Raw genomic sequence first — 10,000 nt, 5'->3', positions numbered from 1 at the left:
GGAAAACGTAAAATAATCAAATAGAAAACGAGTAACGAAATCCTCACTTTTATTTAATTTTTCTTTCTTTTCTTTAGTTTCTCCTTGAATTCCTTAAACGTATACTATTAAGAAAGATATTAAGACGTGTATTGATAACGAAAACGGAGGAAAAGTCAATTAGTAAGTGATAAAAGGGCTATTTCTGTTTATATTGCAATTCTAAATTTTTATTTAGTTACCCCTTCAATTATTTCAAGGAGAACTATTACAGAACATACATGGACAGTTATAGAAAATGGAGGAAAACGCTAATTTGTAAGCGAGAGAGAGAGAGAGAGAGAGAGAGAGAGAGAGAGAGAGAGAGAGAGAGAGAGAGAGAGAGAGAGAGAGAGGGGGGAGTTTAAAAAGCTGCGGATATGAAAGATTGAGGGGAGAGGAGAGAGTGAAAGCCAAAGACAACAACAACAACAACAGCAAAAACAACAACAACAACCTACTACTACTACTACTACTACTGTTCATCATCTTCTTTTCCTCTTCTTATTCATCTTTTCTTTTCTCTCTTTTATTCCCTCTCTATTTATCACTCGTTCCATATATACATTACCTTTATTACTCTCCTCCTCCTCCTCCTCCTCCTACCGAATTTTATCCAGAAAACTCTCATTTGAATATATACGAAGAGAGAGAGAGAGAGAGAGAGAGAGAGAGAGAGAGAGAGAGAGGAGAGAGAGAGAGAGAGAGAGAGGAGGGGAAGGGGCGCAGTAACACCATCATCCGAGGAAAGGGAGACGATGTTTTCTCTCTCTCTCTCTCTCTCTCTCTCTCTCTCTCTCTCTCTCTCTCTCTCTCTCTCTCTCTCTCTCTCTCTCTTCGGGTGATAATGGCGCCTTCGGGTGATAATGTACTTATGTTTAAATAAAGAGAGAGAGAGAGAGAGAGAGAGAGAGAGAGAGAGAGAGAGAGGAGAGAGAGAGAGAGAGAGAGAGATTTCTACAGCCTCTTTAGACCACACACATACATACACCCTTCCTCCCTCCTCATCCTCCTCCTCCTCCTCCTCCTCCTCCTCCTCGTCTTCTTCCTCCTCCACCCTCCTCCTCCTTTCATAACCCATACAATTAATATCAATTTATATCACTTATTGCTAATCTCCTCCTCCTCCTCCTCCTCTCTTGCTTTCTCTCTTACCTAAACTGCCAAGATAATATATACTCCCTCTAATTTTACCTCCTCCTCCTTTTCCACAACAACGTTAAGTTACACAGACAATGAAAGGAATGTTCTCTTGGGCGAGAGGTACTGCCCGCCAGGTAGGGGACACTACTTGCACCAACTCATTCGTTAAGAAAATCTTATAACTTAGATAATAATGGCTTAAAAACGCACACAAGCCAAGCATACTGTGTCCTCAGCTCATAATGATCCCCCTCCTGCTCTTCCTGCTTCCTCACTGATGCACGTAAGGGTCACGGCTCGAGTTCTACCCTTGGCATTGTAAGCGGCGGGACTGAACTTGCTCTCCTCGGCACAGTGACACGAGAATGTGGCAGTGGAAGTCATTTTAGCTGAGCCAAAACTACACGTCAGTTACGTTGTGTGAATGGGCATTGTTGGCGAGGTTTTCCACGGCTCTAAATGGCTGACAGACCGTGGTGGCGCCAAATGTTAGTGCGATATTAGTGCACAGCTGCTGATGTATGAATTGTGAGCCAAATAACACAGATAAGTGACTGATAGAATTAATATTTAGAGAATTAAATATACTAAATCATATAAATGTATTACTTCTATGGTTTTGAAAGGAGTCTTCATTGCAGTGATTCAGCATAATTAATTGAAAAGTGCATCACTGCCGCTAATGAAAAATAGTCATAATTTTATATTTTGTTTCATTCCTGTATCTGATTGGCTAAAGACCTTATCACATTCTTGAATCGAGGCCTCTGACTGGTGCGCCTGGTGGGTGCCGAAGTCTTTAGCTCCAAGCTGCTGAGCGCTCCAAGAAGGGGGGCGCAAAGGTATACCATACCCTCTGACGAACAGGTTCCCAGTAAGACTGTGCAATGCCTGGATTTTCTACTGAAGATTTAGGCACAACACTCCATAATACGAGATTCAACAACAACAAGAGGAAACGACAAGCAATGGACGCCCAAGAGACCCTCGGTGAGAAGGGGAAGGCTAAGGAGAAACTAACCAAGAACAAGAAGAGGCGGCTGGAGAGCCTCGAAGACTGCACCAGCCACGAGAAGACGGTCACTGAAGGCTGTGCAGAGATGAAACATCGCGCGAGCCGGCGAGAACACAAAAATCAGAGGGACGGGAATGACATCAAAGGCAAGAAAACGATGAGCGTGGAGTGTTTTCATCCGATTATGGACCGCACCAAGAAGAGAAAGAGGCAGAAACAAGGACGACGACGAGAAACAGAACAAGAGGAAGAAACAGGACACGGAGGAAACGGAAAACCAGGACAAGAAAAGGAAGAGGCAGGTTAATGACGACGACGAGAAGCAGAACAAGAAGAGGCAGAGGCAGGTTACGGACGATGACGAGAAGCAGGACAAGAAGAGGAAGAGGCTAGACACGGAGGACGACGAGAAGCAGGACAGGAAGAGGAAGAGGCAGGTTAAGGACGACGACGCGAAGCAGGACAAGAAGAGGAAGAGGCAGGACGCGGAGGACGACGAGAAGCAGGCAAAGAAGAGCAGGGGGGAGGGCAGGAGAGAACGAAAGAAGGGGGGAAGATGGAGTGCTGTCAATGCGTTAAGCACGGCATCAAGAGATGGAAGATGAGAGGGTGGTACAAAGACGACGTGGTGAGGCTGATGGTGGATGCCAAGAGAGTCAGCAAGGAGAGGAACGTGAGCAGGTGGTGCCGTCTTAATATTGGGAAAGAAAACCTGGTGTCCGCGACCGTGCGCGGCCACCCGTGCCTTGTCCAGCTTGACAGCGGCTCCTCATGCAGCCTCATGAGGCTAACACTGGCCCGGAGGCTGGGAATCGTCACGGGCAAGCAAGAGACGGTAAAGAAATACTTGTTTACCTGGGCTGGCATGCTGGAGTTGGACGTGATCGAGCTGGACGAGGTGGTGGTGATGCTGCGTCGCTACGTGGCGGTCAACACGCGCATGACGGTCATTGTACGCGGGGATGTGAGGAAGCACTACTTGGACCTAATAGTTATGTCCATGAGCCGCCTGCAGGAGGCCGAGGTGCGGCAGGAGTTCCATCCCGACGACAGCAGCACCCTGTTCCTGCGTCACCCAAAACGTCTGCGGCGGAGACAACCTTCGGACACACAACGCAAAACGTTCATGTTTGCCGCACGAGCGTTAGGCATCGAGGAGCCGCTGACGGTGATGGTGAACACTGGTAACGCGTCAACATTCTCTATCACTAAGACTGGTCAGGACAAGATGCTGTGCAGGACAGGCAAATCGACTGTGCTGCCGAAACGAGTCCTGCTGCACTTTGGCAGCGGCACAGACACTCTGCGAAAGATGGACACGATATACATGCGCCACTGGTTTGATTTCGTGTTTGGACGAACGCTGCTGTGTAAATTACAAGCAGCGATAGATTATGATGATTTGTCCATGACCTTGACGCTCAACGGAAAACGATACCGCTTCGACATCCTCACTCACGTCCTCCGTCTGCGTACGCCCAGAGGTGGCCGCGTCCTCTCAGCCTCCGCCTTGATTTTATTGATTGATTGATTTTTTTGTTTTGTTTCGATTTGTTATCCATCAGGGAGGTCAGCAGAGGCAAGAAATAGATGAATAAAAATCCCGCTCAAAGAAGATCCCAAAAACGAAAATAGGAGCAGTCAATAGAGTAGAAAAAATAGTCTGGATTAAGGATATAAAACTGAGTTCTTCATTAAGGATATTAGACTAAGAAAATCAAGATTATGGACAGTAAATCAAGGTTATTAAGATAAAGGATAGTAGATTAAGAAAATAGTCTGGATTAAGGATATTAGTTAAGAAAATAGTCTGCATAAGAAAATATTACACTTAGAAATGAAGATTAAGGATAACAAAATAAGGAAAATAAAATAAAAATATCAAATTAATAAAATGGCCTGGATTAAGAATAGTAGACTAAGAAAATAGTCTGGATTGAGGATAGTAGATTAAAAAAGTCTGAATCAAAAATAGTCTAAATTGAGATTAATGCATTAACAAAAAAAATCAGGATTAAGGATGGTAGATCAAGGAAAGAGTCTGAATTAAGAAAAGTAGATTAAGAAAATAAACTGGATTAGAGATAATAAATCAAGAAAAATAGTCTGAATTAAGGATAACAGATTAAGAAAATGGTCTGGATTAAGGAAATTAAGATCAAGGTTGATAGACTAAGAAAACAATCTGGATTAAGGATAGTAGATCAAGTAAATAGTTTGTATTAAGGATAGTAAATTAAGAAAGAGGTCTGGATTAAGAATATTACATTAAGAAGATAGACTGGATGAAGGATATTACTTCAAGAAAGTAGTCTACATTAAGAATAGTAGATGAAGAAAATTCTCTACATTAAGGATAGTAAATAAAAAAAATAGTCTGGATTAACGACAGTAGATTAAGTAGATGATCTACTTTGTCTACCGTCTTAAGGATGGCAGATAAAGAAAATAGTACAGATTTAGGAGAGTAAATTAAGAAAATAGACTGGATTGAGGATTATACACTGATTAAGAAAATGTTGTGGTTAAGGATATTATAATTAAGGAATCTACAATTAAGGAGAGTAGATTAAGGACATCATTTGGATTAAGGACAGTAGATTAAGTAAATAGTCTGGATTAAGGAAATAGTCTGGATTAAGGACACTATATTAAGGAAATAGTCTGGATTAAGGACACTATATTAAGGAAATAGTCTGGATTAAGGACACTATATTAAGGAAATAGTCTGGATTAAGGACACTATATTAAGGAAATAGTCTGGATTAAGGACACTATATTAAGGAAATAGTCTGGATTAAGGACACTATATTAAGGAAATAGTCTGGATTAAGGACACTATATTAAGGAAATAGTGTGGATTAAGGACAATGAATTAAGAAAATAGTGTGGATTAAGGACATTGAATTAAGAAAATAGTGTGGATTAAGGACATTGAATTAAGAAAATAGTGTGGATTAAGGACATTGAATTAAGAAAATAGTGTGGATTAAGGACATTGAATTAAGAAAATAGTGTGGATTAAGGACAATGAATTAAGGACACTTGGATGAATGTCATTAGGTTAAGAGCAGAGGTTGCAGCAATGGTTATGTACAAAGCAGTACACAGGTACATCCATGGGACTGAAAAGTTCTGTAAGGTAACACGGGCTGTGCTTGTATATAGATACATTTATTATATTGTAATCTGATGTATTTATACACAGATATATTTCTATATTGTAATTTGATGTGTGAGTTTGAGACTTGGGTCCATATTGATGTTCGCTGTGTGCTTGTGACCTGATGTTAAATGTGTTTATATATATATATATATATATATATATATATATATATATATATATATATATATATATATATATATATATATATATATATATATATATATATATATATATATACTCGTATATATATATATATATATATATATATATATATATATATATATATATATATATATATATATATATATATATATATATATATATATATATATATATATATATATATATATATATATATATTATATATATATATATATGGATGCGTTACATAATGACGGAAGTCTTGATAGTGTTCTTGCGAAATATTTTGAAAAAGAATATTTCAGTGTGTGTGTGTGTGTGTGTGTGTGTGTGTGTGTGTGTGTTCAGTTTTCCTTTTCTTCTATAATATAATTAATAATAATTAGACAATCAACTTCATTTAGAGTCACTTTAGTAGAGTGTTCGGAAATAAGAGACAATGACCATCACATAACGCTTATCATTTTCTTCAACTTTTTTTTATATTCATTTTCCTCCTTTTTTTTTCTTCAAGTAATTCTTCTTGAACGTATTCTTTTCTTCACATTATCATCTTCTTCTTGTACTCTTGTTTTGTGTCCAACCATGACAACAACGGATGCAAGCCACGCAATATCATCACTTCCTTCATTGTTTCCACGTATACCTTAAAGACAGAAATAGATAAGGTGCTTTGCCCAAACACGTCAATGCTAAGCCCTTGTACAACTGTTTGGCACATCTTTCCTTAATTACTAACCACTCTGAGACATCTTTTCCTTGCCCTTCTTTCTGTACATATTGTTAATAAAGAACAAAGCTCCGAAGACTGTTACTCCCCTCATCAACACAAGTCAAAGTCTTCGTCTAACACTGTGGACGCTTATCAAGACTACTCTCTCAAGAGGGAAGCTTCAAGACACTCATCCTCTAATTTTTGACAATCGTTTCTGACTCAGTTTGGGGACCGGCGCCTCAGGGAACATTTTTTTCTTTCCAATTTTGTTGGCCTTGGCAAGTACCCCTCTTAAATAAAAATAAATTAAATGAATAAATAAAAATAAATAAATAAATAAAAAACAAAATGAAATAGAAAGGGATGAGGGAGATGGAGGGAGGGAGGAAATGTAAGGATGAAGGGAAAGGGGAGAGGAGGGAAGGAATGGGGAGAGAGAGGGAATGGGGAGGGAGGGAAGGGGAAGAGAAAATAGGGAGAAGGAATGGGGATGGAGGGAGGGGGGAAGAGAGAGAATGGGGAGAGAGGGAGGGGGAAGATAGAGAGCGAGAGAGAGGGAGGGGGAAGAGAGAGAGAGAGAGAGAGAGAGAGAGAGAGAGAGAGAGAGAGAGAGAGAGAGAGAGAGAGAGAGAGAGAGAGAGAGAGAGAGAGAGAGCGCCATCTGCAGGTTTTGGGCGGCCGAAGCCACCATTCTCCCCGGAAAGTCAAATTTTCGCGTGTTTTTTGAGCGCGCCAAATCAACGTCTATGTCTCAAAAATACTGCACAACAAAGTATGATTCAAGCACGTCCAACACTTCTGGAAACTAGTATGCAGTATTACCAATGTCTCCTCCCATCAAACCTCTTCCCCTCTTCAGTTCAATGATCTCCCGTTAACATGCGTCTGATCACGCTTCAACAACGCTTGATTATATTAAGTTACACAGAATGAAAGGGATGATCTCGTGGGCAAGGAGGTACTGTCCGCCAGGTAGGGGATACTTTTTGCACCAACTCAGTCGCTATGGCAGTCTTATAACTGGCCATCGTAGTGGTGACATCGTGGACATTCACTGGGGTAAGCAGATGTCATGAATGAGGCATTGCAGTCAAGGATTATTAACTTCCCGGGCCATCAAACTACCCACACATTCGTAGAAAGGCAGAGGTCATTCCACCATTGAAGTGGAGAATCCTCCTCTCGCTCATTACACTTCAATTACATTTCACGACCACGTAAGTGTTTGATGCTCACCTTGTCCGAGCAGCGAGAGAGAGCCGAGTTCATGGCGGGTCTTGGCCTCCTGGATGGTGCGAGGAAGCTTGAGCTGAGCCAGCAACTCTTCGCTGAAAAGACAACAAAAAGGTATGAAGGCGCCACCCACTCCTACATCATCCCTGGACTGAGCGCGTCCCGCTATTACCTGCAGGAGCTCGGGATGCATTGCAAGAAAGCCATGACTTGACAACAAGGCAAATTAATCCTCATATATATTACGCGAGTGGCCTTCCTGGGTACGTTTTACACACACACACACACACACCTACCCACACAGACACACACACACCCACACAACTTCATCCTGGGATATGGAGAGTTGGTGAACAAAAAATACGCAGCACAGTGGTTAGACATAACGTCCAGCCTCCTCTCTGTCCTCACCAGCACTGAGAATAATAGGTGATGAGCGAAGGAAGGGTGTCGAAGCGGTTTTCAGAAGCTTGGAGTGAGTAGGAGGAGCCTTCGTTGTGGATCTCAATGAGGTAGTGTTGGATGTAGGGTCCCTTGTCCGGCGGGAGGCGCACGCTGAGGGCTCGGCTGTTTAGCTGGCTACTCTGTCGTACAATGACGTTCTGAAAAGAGAGGAATTTCTTGGCTACCGGTAAGGAGATGAAAGGCTTGGAATATGTCTTGGAATGGATACGCATCGGTTTCGAATCATCAGATTATACGCACAACAGAATGGAAACATACACACATATGCACACAGCTACGTCAAAATAATACAAGGGAATACAGCAGTACCACAGAAATGTCAATTCCTTGGCAATAACTACTCGTATACTGATTAGTTTGGCAAACCCTGACAGCTGATCCGAACTCACCTAATACATTCATGGTGCTTAACCACGTGGCAAGATTAATGATCTTTTCATCATTAGTTCACAAACTGTTCGTGATTGCGACCAAACAAATGCTTCTTAAGATGGGAGAAGTGTTAATGAATACATCTCAGGTAAAAAAAAAAAAAAAAAAAAGTGTGGAAACGAGAATATAGAGGATTTACCATATATATATATATATATATACTCGTATATATATATATATATATATATATATATATATATATATATATATATATATATATATATATATATATATATATATATATATATATACGAGTATATGGTAAATCCTCTATATTCTCGTTTCCACACTTTTTTTTGTTTTGTTTTAACCTGAGATGTATTCATTAACACTTCTCCCATCTTAAGAATGATTTGTTTGGTCGCAATCACGAACAGCTTGTGAACTAATAATGAAAAGATTATTAATACGTGGAGTCATTCACTTCCTTGGAGCGACTTGGATACAATCATGTTCACAAAACTTTCACTCAGGGTACATGCACAGCTAGTGTTTCCACCAAACGGAAAACTCTCATTTGAATATATACGAAGAGAGAGTGAGAGAGAGAGAGAGAGAGAGAGAGAGAGAGAGAGAGAGAGAGAGAGAGAGAGAGAGAGAGAGAGAGAGAGAGAGAGAGAGAGAGAGAGAAAACATCGTCTCCCTTTCCTCTGATGATGGTGTTACTGCGCCCCTTCCCCTACCCCCTCTCTCTCTCTCTCTCTCTCTCTCTCTCTCTCTCTCTCTCTCTCTCTCTCTCTCTCTCTCTCTCTCTTCGTATATATTCAAATGAGAGTTTTCTGGATAAAATTCGGTAGGAGGAGGAGGAGGAAGAGGAGGAGAGTAATAAAGGTAATGTATATATGGAACGAGTGATAAATAGAGAGGGAATAAAAGAGAGAAAAGAAAAGATGAATAAGAAGAGGAAAAGAAGACGATGAACAGTAGTAGTAGTAGTAGTAGTAGGTTGTTGTTGTTGTTGTTGCTGTTGTTGTTGCTGTTGTTGTTGTTGTCTTTGGCTTTCACTCTCTCCTCTCCCCTCAATCTTTCATATCCGCAGCTTTTTAAACTCCTCTCTATCTCTCTATCTCTCTCTCTCTCTCTCTCTCTCTCTCTCTCTCTCTCTCTCTCTCTCTCTCTCTCTCTCTCTCTCTCTCTCTCTCTCTCTCTCTCTCTCTCTCTCTCTCTCTCTCTCTCTCTCTCTCTCTCTCTCTCTCTCTCTCTCTCTCTCTCTCTCTCTCTCTCTCTCTCTCTCTCTCTCTCTCTCTCTCTCTCTCGCTTACAAATTAGCGTTTCCTCCATTTTCCGTAACTGTCTATGTATGTTCCGTAATAGTTCTCCTTGAAATAACTGAAGGGGTAACTAATTAAAAATGTAGAATTGCAATATAAAGAGAGAAATAACCCTTTTATCACTTACTAATTGACTTTTCCTCCGTTTTCGTTATCAATACACGTCTTAATATCTTTCTTAATAGTATACGTTTAAGGAATTCAAGGAGAAACTAAAGAAAAGAAAGAAAAATAAATAAAAGTGAGAATTTCTTTACTCGTTTTCTATTTGATTATTTTACGTTTTCCTTGAGGAGCAGGAGGAGAAGGAGGACGAGGAGGAGGAGGAGGACGAGGAGGAGGAGAGTAATAAAGGTAGTGTATATATAGAGAAAAAAAACGAAAGAAAAGGTGTGGAGAAA

General features: G+C 40.6%; 1 long non-coding RNA gene across 4 annotated transcripts in view; it reads right to left on the bottom strand.

The window, feature by feature from the left end:
- LOC135097125 (uncharacterized) overlaps nucleotides 1-10,000 on the bottom strand; it is a 78,016-nt gene that overhangs the window by 51,306 nt on the left and 16,710 nt on the right. For all 4 annotated transcript variants that reach the window (XR_010265398.1, XR_010265397.1, XR_010265396.1 and 1 more), the window contains exons 2-3: nucleotides 7,843-8,033; nucleotides 7,435-7,526 (exon numbers count right to left, since the gene is read on the bottom strand). This is a non-coding gene — a long non-coding RNA (uncharacterized LOC135097125). The remainder of the gene's footprint in view (nucleotides 1-7,434; nucleotides 7,527-7,842; nucleotides 8,034-10,000) is intronic.

This window comes from Scylla paramamosain, unplaced genomic scaffold, assembly GCF_035594125.1.
Source record: "Scylla paramamosain isolate STU-SP2022 unplaced genomic scaffold, ASM3559412v1 Contig12, whole genome shotgun sequence".
Lineage (NCBI taxonomy): Eukaryota > Metazoa > Arthropoda > Malacostraca > Decapoda > Portunidae > Scylla > Scylla paramamosain.
This window is presented reverse-complemented; position numbering and strand designations above follow the sequence as displayed.